Genomic DNA, 14,220 nt, shown 5'->3' on the forward strand with positions numbered 1-14,220 from the left:
GTGATTCGTATTTTCTCTATATAAGATTAGTCTTCACCGCTCAAGCCTTGTGGTTAAGTAATAATGAAAATTTTTTTTTTCTTTTCTTTTTACCTGACAATTGAATCATAGAGATAGAAAATGAGAATATAAAAATGCATATAATAAGTTTTTCTCCATCGCACTTTTAAATTGGAGTGTGGCTATGGAATTCTATGATCGTCTCATGGCAGGTTCAGCTTCTCTCGAATGGCATTTGCTTATGGATTGGATATGCACAAACACGTTTGTGAGAGCCGCACGTCTCTGACAAACCAAACGTGAATGTGGTTGATACTCTTGAAGGCGAAGATGCCTTCGCCATTCGTATATATCGAGAGGTAGGCACGGCGGCTGAAAACCGTTCCTCGTGGGCATTCCAAGCGGGAATTCTCTAAAGCCAGTTTTGTATGGACATAGCCAGTGGACGCGCGCACTTTCAAGTTATAAAAGCATCTCTTTCGCGTGCGCGCTCTTTCTCATATAAATACTATATGGTGTATTCATATGTGTTAGTAAAATTTGCATTTTGTAAATATTTCCCCTTCAATTTGGCAAAAATTTCATCACAAAATTCCTTACATGCAAAATTGCATTCAATACTTTGGAAATTGTAGAAGCAGCAATGTAAATATATATATATAAACACATTGCTTTTTTTACATTCTCGCGTTCTTAAATAATATCTGTATGAAAACCTAAATTTAATAAAATGTATATAAATAATAATCATTACTATCAATAAAAAAAACTTTATTAATAATATTATTAATTTATATTATATTTTTTATATCAATATTATTTTTTTTAAATAATTCATTATTTGTCTACTTATTAATTAGTTAACAATTTACTATTGTTATAATAATAATAAAAAAAAAATTTGTACTATTAAAATTTTTGTCATTAATAATTACAACAATGTTGAGATAGAAATTTTTTAAAAAATTTAATTACTTTTTTAATAGAATGTACAGTAGGAGTGTTTATTAATGTTACCAAGGTGCGGTAGTGAAAAAATTATTAAGTGTTGAAATTTTCAATCAATTTAATATAGTGATATTTTTTTTCCTAAAGCTCACGGATTATAATCCAATTTCAAAATAGGAATATTTGCTCCTCTTTAATAATTTTGTAAGTAAAATGATTTCGATTAATAACTACCAATCTATAAAAATTACTTTATATCTATACTAGTGTACAGTACAGTAAATTAATATTTACATTTATTAATTAATTTAATAATTAATTATATTAATAGTAAATACATTTATTAAAAAGTTCTTTTCTATTCTTTACATTTAAAATTATGCTCTTCATTTTTTTTTTTTTTTGGTTTAGAATATTATAATTTTTATAACTATAATTTAATGAAATAAAAATAACGTAAAATAATTTTTAATTAATTAATGAAACTAAATGCAATAATTTACATTGAAATAATTAAAAGCATAATACAATTAATTAAAGCATTAATAAGAATTCAAATTTGATAATTATTTGATAATAATGTGACTTTCTTTAAATAAACTTTCTGCCAATCTTGCAATAAGAATGGAAAAAAGTACGTGGTCATCATTCATATATGAAAAACTTTGTATACACTATCATTTTATTATGATTTCGTGAATCTTCAATATATTATGCAATCATATTGGAATGTACATTTTTTTCACGGGAAATTAAACATTATAATTATTATTTATTGCAATTGTTTGAAAAGTTTTTTTTTCAATATATTATTGCCACAAAAATTCCGCATGATATATATATATATATATATATATATATATATTGCCCTGACACATAATTATTTCAAAATCGCAAAATTAGATATTTTTTATATATATTCTTGAAAAATAAACACATAAATATATTCGCATTTTAAATAGGAAAAAGTAACGATTTCATTTCTGTAAACAAATAAAATTTATAAATAAAACATGAAACATAATATTTTGTCGAGAAAAAGAAGTATATAGATATACAATATTGGCATTTCAGCAGTGGAATAAACATTCGAAATGTTTCCATTTTTATTGTGAAAGTATTTCAAGTAGTGGAAAAAGTTCGTAATGGTCAGACCTGGGCGAAAAAGAGGAATAAATTCCCTACTATATCACTAATTTCATTTAAAATGAAAGTTTGTCTTCGCTAAATGCTTGTCTGATGCTTTCCAATATTTATTTATTTATATATATATATATTTATATAATTTTCATTCACCGGTATTATCCTATTCATTTGTACGTCTATTATACATATTTATCATAACAAATCTCTCCTCACAATTAAATACAGACTAAAGGGAATGCCATATAGATATATAAACCTATAGAGTACAATTTCAGAACAATAATGTTCATAACATTATTCGACAATAAACATTTGTTTCGCGTGGTTATTTAATATATAGACAATTAATATTAATAATATAAAGAGGATAATCAATATTTATAGTATAACCAATAATTCGTAATACAATACAAATAATCACTTCGAATATAACAATAGATAATTATGTATAACACACAAATTCGAGATAATAATAATTATAAATTTATTATTATGAATAATTATTTACTTAATATTTTTTGCATAAGTAACATTATTTTATACTAAAATATTCATATGTAAATTAATATAGAATTTAAATTAAATTAATTATAAATTATATAATTTTTAATAATTATTATTGAAATAATATTATTATAATAATATAATAATTATACATATAATGTACAAAAATATAAATAAATACTGTTAAAAACAATAAAAGTAAGTAATAAATTAGACTTTAACATTGTAAAAGTTAATTGTAGACATTTAGAAACAATGTTATTAAGATACGTTCGTGGTTAAGTGGCCTAGGTTGCTGACATGCGAGCGGTTAGGGTCGTGCCTTCGATTCCTGCTACTTGAAATTTTTTTTCTATGCTAAGTTTGGCCAAAACAATATTTATATTATATACTATTTTATATAAAGCATATAAAATAAAAGAAGAATAATTAAATAAAAATATTAATAATCTTTACAAAATGAAAAAATCAAGTTTTATTAAAAAAAATATTTAAACAAAAAAATCTTTTTTCTATTTTATAGAAAATAAATTTTCTATAAAAAAAATTGTACATATATATACGAAGGAATAAATAACAAAATTGCATTTTCCAATTAAGATTTACAATATTAAAGTGAAATAATATCCCTTGTTTCTTTTCGTGACAATAGAATTTCTACATGAGGAATTTCAGTATAAGGAAATGAATAATTCCCCGTAACAAAATAAATGCATATTTCCATGACACACCCGTGGACCGAATTCCTTTCTCAAGACCCATTTATATATATATATACAAATTATATGTGCGCGTAAGATTTTTTTTCCCTCACAAAACAATTATTATTATTATTCTTATTTTTATAGAAAATTTTAATATCTTTTATTAAAATCACTTTAAGATTCCATTATATATATATTATTATGGTGTGTGCCCAGTTAAAGTTTATCAGCTATTCTTCCCTTGTGGTGAATCTCTGGCTGGGAATATTGTGAGAGTCTGTCCAAAGCACCTGCTCAAGTGACAGGTGATGCTGCGGGTTATTATTGGATGGATCTCAAACCTGTAATTATAGACCTCGCATATTCTCAGTGTAAATTGCACTTATGCTCATCTCCGTTAATCAAAAGCAGGTTAATAAGATTTTCTATGTATATATAAAGGGAAAAATCATCATTTATTAATTAAATCATTTTTATTATTTTGTATTTGAAAATTACATTTTAGATTTAAAATATTTGTTTTCTTTTTTCAAAAGAAGAATTTGTATTTTCTATTATAGATTAGTAAATATATATATATATATATATATATATATATATATATATATATATTAAAAGAATATTAATTAATAGAAAACATTTTTTTAAAAAAAGAATATAAATTTCTATAAAATAAGACACGAATTTTTTTGATTTGAGAGTATACTTATTTTTCCAAAGGATCTCTATCAGTGTTCTTCAAAAGTATAGTCGAATTTCTTCACAAAGATTCAAGTCCTTTGGAAAAGAACTCGAAAAGAATTAAAACTTTAGAAAAAGAGGAATTTCTAAAAAAGTTTTGTTTTCTTCAAAAATGTGTTCTAAAAAATTTTCAAAAATATGAATATAACAATTATTATTATTATTATTATTATTATTATTATTATTATTATTATTATTATATTGTAAATATTATGCTATTATTTTTATTATTATTTTAATTAACGAGAAATAAAAATCTCAAACACGAGAAAGAAAAAGTCGAATGTAATTTCCGGCGAAACTTGATCCAAATCAATCGGGAGTGTCCATATTAATTAGCATTGCGTTCGAGGAATATTAAAGAGAAACGCCTCTAGTTTGAAAATTCAAAGTTGCTGTATACTATATATATATATATTGCGTGTTATTTAATAGTTTCAACGAAGGTAAGCGATTTCAAAGCAAATGCGCTACGGACTATTTTACATTGCGGAAAATATATTCGCTTGAACGGATTCTAACACTTTCTAATCCTCCTTTTCAGGAAGATCACCTCCGTTTCAATTTTCAACATTCATGTAATTTGTTTCATAGTCAATACGATGAAGGCGTCGAGTTGTATATACAAACTTTCCATTCAAGTGAATTCGTGAGCTTGGAAACATTGCATTCGTATCCTTGTGTTTTATTGCGCATATTTGTTTTTATTTCCTTTAAATTATATATATAGATAAATATCGTTACACATGTGTAATTCACGATATACTAATTACTTTTTAATTATATATATATATATATATATATATATATATATATATATATATATATATATATATATATATATATATATATATATATATATATATATATATATACTTATTGCCGCATCTGTCAAAAAAAAGTTTCATATACATATGTAATTAGAAATTTTAGGTTAAACATACGCTAAATTGACGAGAGTCCAAGTACCAACCTTTTAATACAAAACATATAGATAATGGCGCGAAATTTAAAAATTATTTCAGTTTTTATTCGATTTAATGTGCTTTTTTTATTCTTATATACTACATATATATAGTTTATAGTATATATATATAAATGTTACATTAGATAATCCTTTTGAAAAAAAGTATTTCAACAGAAAAAGAAACTCATGGCTAATATGCGTAATCGATAGTAAATCCCGGAAACTGGCAATCGATCCTTGTTTTCCATTGTTATACGGTTCGCTACTGACAATAATCAAAAGGTTCTATTGCGATGCATTTACAATGCAATAATGCAAAGAATTCTCATTCGCGCGAAATTCCTAAGTCGTAATACTTCAAACGATATATATACCTATTCTCTTATTTTCATATTATATATTGAAAGAAGATATTTAAGGCATTGAAAAGCTCATATTGTGAATATATCTTTTGAATGATTTATCACACGATGCAAGTTTCTTTTATATTTTATTTAATATCTTATGTGTTTTTTTATATTTAATTTAATCAATAATTTCCTTGAAAAATTTCAATTAATAATATAAAAAATTAACTATTAATTCACATTATAGTATAAGAATTTTCACTAATTTTTAGTTTGTTTTTCACTAATACTTTGAGTATATAATATACACTGTTAGAAAAAAACTGAAAATTAAACAACTTTTCAATAACTCACGTAATTGAGTTTTAATACAATTCAAGATAAATTGAAAATTCAAGAACTTGATATAAAATTTCATGAACCTGTAATTAAAAATACAGATATAGTTATTGAAAATTCGAAAAATTCAAATCTGTTATTGAAAATTCAAATCTGTTATTGAAATTTCAAATTTTTTTATTGAAAATTCAAATATGTTATTGAAAATTCAAATCTGTTATTGAAAATCCAAGTTCAGTTACTTGAAATTGTCAAGTAATGGCTAAAGGATACCCTTACAAATTAGTTATCCTAGTAATAGATGATACCTGGATCCATCAACTACCTAAACTCATTTGTGTTTGGTGAGTCTCATTAGTTTAGTGTGAGTTCTTTTTGCGTAAGCATCTTCTCAGGATAAAACTGTTCGGGAGTGAAGTTTATTTTTAAACCTAATATTTGAAGCCCTTAAATAAGTAAAAATTCTTATACTAGTGAATTATAGTGTTCCAGTTTTCACTAATTCTGCGATTGTACTTTAATTTATTTTTTTATCATTATTGTCAAATAAGGCATCAAAATTTTGGCCTATTTCGAAACCAAGAACCAAAATTTCCGAAGTATTTTGACGTGCTTTCAGATGCTGTAACAATCTTTTTGAAAAAAATTATCCCTCGATGTTACATGCCCTAAAATGTGTACAAAAAACTTCTTTTTGCACTTCTAGGTTAGAATACCTTAAATACCTAACGTACTATGTCAATTCTGAGGTCAGATTCGGATTCAACACACCAAAATGCTTTCGAAAAGTATAGTCTGTTTCTTACAATTAGTTCCAAAGTAGGCCAAAATTTTGTCGGCCTCTTTTGTTATTATTATTAAAATCCATATTCTGCATTGAGATTTGCTGGAAAATTTTCCTTTTATTTTATTCATTTGTTGAACTTTTATATAATACATTGAAAATTAAACTTCTGTCAGAAAATTAGTCCGCGTAAAATATGTTTAATAGAAAGAAAATATATAGTCATTTAAAAGAAAAATATCAATATTTTCTAGAGCAGGAGAATCGCACAGTTAAGTGAATTGGTGCGTAACAAATTGACGATTTCTATATATTTATATAGTATAGAGGAGATGATAAGATTTTATAGTGCCAAAGTCATAAAATTTTTTGCAATAATGAAAATCATCTTTGTTAAGGAATGTTAGGTGTATGCATGTATGTCATTGGTATACGCCTTTAAATAGGTTGTGGTATTGTAAGAACAATGCAAGAAATTATTATGCGAAAATAACCATGAGAATATCCCTCAGCAACCTTGGAAAGTCCTTGAAATGTATACAAGAGTGGATAATTCGCGTGACAATTGACTTATTAGTCGTCAAAGACAAGTCTAGTATAGTTTCTCTCCTCATATAATGTTCTGGGGAAAAAGGTCTCACTTTTTCTCTAAGTTTATTACTTCCTGTATATATGTAGTGCATTGCATAATATTCAAATGAATTTTGTTTTCAGTCATTGTTTTTAATTTTAATTGCAACTTCATTTTATATAAATACCTATATATGTGTATATATATATATCGTTTCATGGAATTCAATTGTATGTACATATAAATGTTTTATAACATTCTTTAAAATTTTTAGGTATTAACTCTGTAAAATTTGAGGACAATGACACATCACAAGGTTACAATAAATCCCAATGCTCGAATCATTAAACATTAATTCTTGTAATTTTTCTTTTGTTTTGATTTTTCTTATTGTAATTAATTCAATTGTACCAGATAATTTTTTATAACATGTGTCGTGGTCTAGTTAAAATAAAGAATACAATAGATTGTAAATAATATACAAATAATTAGTAGAAATAACAGAGTAAATAATAAATTCGTTTTTTATAATCAATACTGACATTTAAATTTGTGAAAAGTTTCTCATAATTTTTTATTATTTAAATATTTTTTTGAGTCGATGATTTCAAATCTAACGTTAAATTTCAAGAATTCAAAATGGCGGATCCAATATGGCGGGCGATTTTTTAAAAAAATTCTTACATTCTTTAACCGGTGGTTCTCCAAATTGCTAATTACAAATTTAACATTAAATTCGTAAACAGTGACCCCAATAAACCTTAATTTAAAAAGATTCAAGCGAAAGTGATCAATTTTTGAAAATTTTCCACAATATTGGATCCGCTTTTTCGAATTTAAAAAAAAAAAACATTGTATTAGTAATCAGCGACCAGAAATCCCATGATTAACAGATTTTAAGCGAAGCCAATCAATTTTTAAAAAATGTTCTGCCATATTAGATCCGCCATTATGAATATTGTATAAAATTGATCTTAGATTCGTAATCAGCAACCGTAAAAATCCCAGGTAACAAAGTTTTAGGGAATCTAGTCAAAATATTGACGGATTTCCTTTAATTTTGATAATTAGAGGTTTTTGGGGTCTCTGATAAAGAATTTGAAGTCAGTTATTCAAAATCCAAAATGGCGGATCCAAAATGGCGGTCAATTTTTTTAAAAAATTATCAAATCTTTATAAAATTTGGTATCTAGGGGTTTTTGTAATTACTGATTACAAATTTCAAGTCAGATTTTTAAAATCAAAAATGGCGAATCCAATATGACGGTCGAATTTAAGAAAAAAATTATTGTATTTCTATAAAACTTCGTTTCAACGAGTTGTTGAGGTCGCTAATTACGAATTTCAAGTCAGATTTTCAAAATCCAAAATGGCGGATCTAATATGATGGAAAATTGTTTAAATAATTGTTGGATTTTAATTTGAGAAATTTGGTTTTATAATCGTTATCGCAGAAATCTTAAAAACCTCTATAAATACTAAATTTTAAAAGAATTTAACAATTTTTTAAAAATTCGACCGCCATATTCAATCTGCCATTTTGGATTTTGAAAATCTGACTTCAAATTCGTAATCAGCGACCTCAAAAACCTGTAGTTGCCAAGATTAAAGTAAATCCGTTAATATTTATAACATTTGGTTTGTTACATAAATTTTTTTTTGAGGTTATGAAAAAATTTTGACGTGATGAAGCAAAACAGACTTATTTAAAACTTGTTACTCTGGGGTTTTTGGGGTTGCTGATTACGGATTTGATGTTAGTTTTTCAAAATTCAAAATGTCGGTTCCAACATAGTGGATTTTTTTCAACTTCATCAGATTCCCTTAAAAATTTTAACTTAGAGGTTTTAGGTTTAGGTTCGCTATTTATGTAAATATATAAATATCAATGAAGTGGTAATGCTGCCAAAAATTGTGGAAAAATGAGAAATTTTTGTTTCTTTAAATAAAATTTGTTTATAATGTTTTAATAAAATTATCAAAATATTATTTAAATTATTAGTATTTATTTATGTTATTGGGAATTTATTTTAAATTATTTATAAATAGATAAAAAATTTAAAGTTAATTTTAATGTTTGTGAAACAATTTTATTGATTTAGGTATTGCATTTTATTAGTAATTAATTTTCTATTCTGTATAGTAAAAATAGCGTGTTCTCAGGTGCTCAAGACCCATGTAAAACTCTTTAACTGGAAAAGTTTTTTCCTTATTGAAACTTTTCGATTTTTTTACGGTTGTATTAAGAAATATTATATGGCATCAAACTGACAGTAGAACAATTACTCAAATCTTGTGGATAATTCAATTCAAATGAACTTCTTTTTCAAAGTTATTATTTTTTATCAAATTATTTTTCTTACATAAGATTCTTTATTATAAAATAAAATAAGCTCTCGCTTTTAAAAACTATATTTTATACAGGTTACTAAATCCTTGATTTTATTAGTTCTTTCTTTTCTATATATACTTTTTTCTCGTTCTCATTCCTTTTGTTCTTTATTTATTTTGCTGTTTTTTTTCTTCAGTTAATTGTAATTGTTTCTTTAGATGCTTTTTGTTATTTCAGTTATTTTTATATTTTCTTCAGCTCTTATTTCTTGAAAGTAATAATAAGTTGAAAAATTTCGTGGAAAAAGCTGTAGTAATTCGATATTATTTAAATTTATATTGTTTTGCATGAAAATAATTTTTGTTCATTTTGCATAGACAATTATTCATAAATTTTATGCAGTAGTTCATATGTCAGATGTAGTAGTATAGTATTAGTACGTTTCGAAAGAAAACTTGAAATTCCTCTAGTTTCTCCTTTAACTTATAAGCTCTATCCAATCTCTGTCTCTTGAAAGTCTTGAAAACTTCACGGGAAACTTTTTGCACGACCCGCAAGCTCCAAACAAACTTTTGCGCGCGAGTGAAGCATCGAAAAGGTATATTAGAAAATTTCAGTTTCCATTTTCTTACATTTTCTCCTCATGACAATATATATATATATATATATACATCTCTCTTCACCATTCTCTTCAAATTCTTAACAAACTCCTCACGTTTTCATTTATATTGTGTCTTTTCAAAAATTCTTTTTGATTATCTTAAAACTGTTAACAGAATTATACTATTATTACGAAAGTAAAAGTCTCAGTAGAATACAAAATATATCGATTCTGTTTTTTCTTCAATGAATTATATAGACGATAATATAAATTCAAAGGAAAAAGTAAAAAAAAAGGATTTTTACAGGGAAAAATTTATTCAACAACAAATTGCATTCCACTTACTGCAAATATTCATATAATATTTTGTGGTCGTTTATGTCTTGGTTGAAGTATCGACTGAAACATCCAATTTCAACAAAAAAAAAAAGCGCTCGTTCGAGAAAAATACATTTGCGGTTTATAGTCGAACATTTATTCACTTCCTTCGAAGAAAAAACATTCTAAGCATAGGTATGAATTGCGCAGTCAGAAAGTTAAATATTTAAATACGAAAAGAAGAACTATTTTTATAAATATAAAACAGACAGACAAAAATAGATAGATAAAAAAAAACTCACATAAAATGTCAATGGTACATGCACATTTTTAAGAGAAATCGGTAAAAATAATATGAAAATTTCGTTTCGAAATGAATATCTCTTATACTTATAATTAACTTTGAAAACCGGTTATGTGCATCTAGTTTTACTTTATGTATATAAGTGGGCTTCATTGAGTTGGATGAAAAAAAACGTTCATATAGAACCTGTGCGCATTTCTGCATCAGTTCATGTAATCGTTATGTAAATGCCGCTTGACGCACCTGGATTAGTACTATTTACCTTTTGCACACGCGGTCATTCGCGGTCAACTTAGAGAGAGAAAAAGAGAGAGAGAGAGAGAAAAAGAACCGTTGCATTCTTCCTACGAGTTGGTTCTTTAAAAGAATTTCATGTAGTACACTGGCCTCTTTGTATGTAGGTACTCGTTACTACATGTACATACAAATATATATATATATATATATATATATATATACGAACACAATATATATATAATCAAGAAAACGAGACATCCAAATTTCCATTTAGCTGTTGCGGTTAAGCAGACATGTTACGCTTATCAAGTAAATACGCTTCGCTGATCAACAAAATCCGTTAAATATACGAGTTTGTCGCATTCTTGCCAGCGTTTGGTTCTTCTACTCGCATTGCACTTCCGAGTTGGATATGCACTGACCATTTGAGATTTATATTCGTGTTTACACAAAAGTATCGAGTCGGAAATGCTTTTAATTTATAAGAAATATTTTTTTTTGCCATCAATTTATTTTTTTTTAAAAAGTATTTTCAATGAAAGTACGTTAATTTTTATTGTATATTAAGGGGTTAAGTACTACTCTAGAATTTTGATAGCCCTTAAAGAGCCCCAAATTTTCCTTGCAGTTAGTAGTAGAAAACTACTAATACGGACATTAAAGTTTTCTAATAATGGAAAATTAGTAAAATCACAGAAAATTAAAAGACATTAAAACAAGCTGCAACGCTTATTATTTTAATCCAATTTTGCTTATTTTAATTCATTTTGGTATTAAAATAAGCAAAATTAGATTAAAATAATAAGCGTTGCAGCTTATTTTAATACCTTATAATTTTCTGTGATTGGGTCCGCTATGTTATAATTTTAAAAGTACAAAATGTTTGTGCGTAAATTTGTCTGACAATATAATGTTTTGTTCTCAACTTTTTACAGGGTCAAAATGTCACATTTGAAAGTATATAAATCTTGTTTACGGATTTTCAACAATGTGAACCTTTTTTTAAGAAAACAAAAATGTTTTAATTAGGTTATGGAATATTTTGATAGCCCATAATGAGTTCTAAATTCCCGCGTCAGTTAGTATAATAGAAATATTGATATTGAATTTATAAATGTTTCCAGCCAGCTGCCCGTTGAAGCTAGCTTAAACTCGTTCAAAAAAAGAAATAATAAACTCTTACAATTTGGTTATGGATTATTTTGATAGCCCTTAATGAGCCCCAAATTTACCTTGTAGTTAGAGTTTAGTAAGAGTAGTCTTAAAGAAGTCATGTGTGATTTAAGTACAATAATTAAATTATAATTAAATTAAAAGAACTTTCACAATAACGAACAAAACGGAGAAATAAAAGATAAATTTTGAAAAAAGATAAAATTGTTTTTGTAAAAAAAAAAAAATAGAACAAAGTTTATATATATTTAAATGCAATGTCCAAGTATAGAAATGACTATATATGCGTGTCATTGAGTATGAAAAATCTTTATAGGTAAAGGTGGATATATGGAATCATCTTCTGTTTGTTTGTCATGATTGGTAACTGTACAACACGCCTACATTCCTTAAGTTCTACGTAAGAGGTACTTGCTAAGATTTCTCGTACATCGCGTCTGTTAAACAACTCCTTTAGAACTGCATGTAATAATGACAACCCAATTCTGCTAATTTACAGTTTCTTTTTATTGCGCAAATAAATATTGTCAATATTTCTTTTAAATAATACTAATTGTTTTTGTTTTGTCTTTTTTTTGTATTGTTTATTCCTCTGCACAGACAGTAATTATCATCTGTTAAATTAGGCATTAAGTTTTTATTTGAATATAATAGTATGATAATTATATTATTATTATTGTCGAATATCTTTACAACTTTTTATTTTCAACTCCATCAAATCATAAAGACAATAAAATATTTACATCAGTAACAGTATTTATAATTAATTAATATATTTCTGATGTGTATTCAATTATAGTTAATATCATAGAGTCAATAATTTAAATAAACTTGGGTGAACAATTAAATTTTAAATAAATATAAAAACGAATTCTTCTTCATTTGAAGTAAGTTTCTAAAATAAAAAAAACTTTAAAATATTTTTCAGGTTGATTTTATTATCTTATATACTCATAGGACCAAGGCAATCATTATCAGCATATAATTTTTACTTCTATTAACAGAAACCAAAACTGCTATTAAAATACCATAAACTCTGAAATATTGAATTAGAAATAAAGATGTTTTTTCATTGTTTTGTATTTATATATAATAATTGTCATTATAACTATAAATTATTATTATTACCGTTATTTAGTGAAAGTCAAGTTATTAAATATATTATATAGCAAATAGTTGAATTTGACACCACCAAGAAACTTTCGATTTCTTATTTTATACTCATGAAATAGCGATGTTACTTTCTTCTATGTGATAATATTATAAATTTCCTGTTTGCAGTTTTGTAAATGTCTTTATTAAGATAGCAGAGTAAAAGTTTTCTTGTCATCAAAATACAACTTTTATTCATTAATAAATTCTTATATATTGTAACGCGGCATTTTTCGCGTACAAATGACTTAAAAATAATAAATTATAATAAAATTTTGTAAATAAATGACACCAGGAGTGAGATTAGGAATAGCATCAGTGCTACGAAGATTTCGCTACGTAGCGATTTGAAGCTACATTCACTTAAAAAAATTTTTTGTTACTGGGTAACTTAAAAAAATTATAACAGTTTCACAGATTTACGTTAGCACAATTCATTCGCTGGTAAAATTTACAGATAGAAATTATATTATGAGTACTTTTTAAAGCGAAAAGTATGAAATTAAAAATTATGGAATCAGGTTAAAATTATTCGACTAATCAAAATGTTTAATCAAATGATTTTTTGTAAATTATTTTATTGTAAAGTAACAGTTGGCAAACATGAAGTTAGAGAATTGTTTCCAGCTTCGTGGGGGTTATGTTTATATTCTCTTTGGAATTACGATCTTGCAGTTTAAGTTTTGAAGAAACTGTTAACGTTGTTTCATTTTAGATATCATTTATAAAAAATTTCACTAAAAATAAGTAAGTTTTTAACCCTCAATAACGAAAAGCACTACATAGCGACTAGCGCTGTTCGTAATCCCACTACAGGGTAGGAATCCAGCCATAATGGCTGTAAAATGTTATGAATTATAAAAATTGTTTTCTTATGATACTCACTTCATTTTCTTTAAATAATCAAATTCACTTATTAACAAACCAACTTGCCGAAGTCGTCAGATTAATAGTCGACCTATAATAAATAAATTCGATTCTGATTTGTCCTTTCGTTCTGTTATGAAAACTCTCGCGAAGCGTTGAGAATTCTCGCCGAGTCATAAAGACTC

General features: G+C 25.7%; 1 protein-coding gene across 4 annotated transcripts in view; it reads left to right on the top strand.

Moving 5' to 3' along the window:
* Positions 1–344: 344 nt before the first annotated feature.
* Positions 345–14,220, top strand: part of LOC127279495 (D-beta-hydroxybutyrate dehydrogenase, mitochondrial) — a 30,631-nt gene continuing 16,755 nt past the window's right edge. Inside the window, exons 1-2 of one of the 4 annotated variants that reach the window (XM_051301889.1) lie at positions 346–529; positions 987–1,152. The gene's annotated coding sequence lies outside the window, so the exon portion shown is untranslated. Of the gene's footprint in view, positions 530–565; positions 646–986; positions 1,153–14,220 lie in introns of those variants that run through there. The other 3 variants (XM_051301888.1, XM_051301890.1, XM_051301891.1) reach the window with 3 other exon arrangements.

Source organism: Leptopilina boulardi, unplaced genomic scaffold (assembly GCF_019393585.1).
Source record: "Leptopilina boulardi isolate dan_hultmark-lab unplaced genomic scaffold, ZJU_Lbou_2.1 LbouV2_216, whole genome shotgun sequence".
NCBI classification, from domain to species: Eukaryota; Metazoa; Arthropoda; class Insecta; order Hymenoptera; family Figitidae; genus Leptopilina; species Leptopilina boulardi.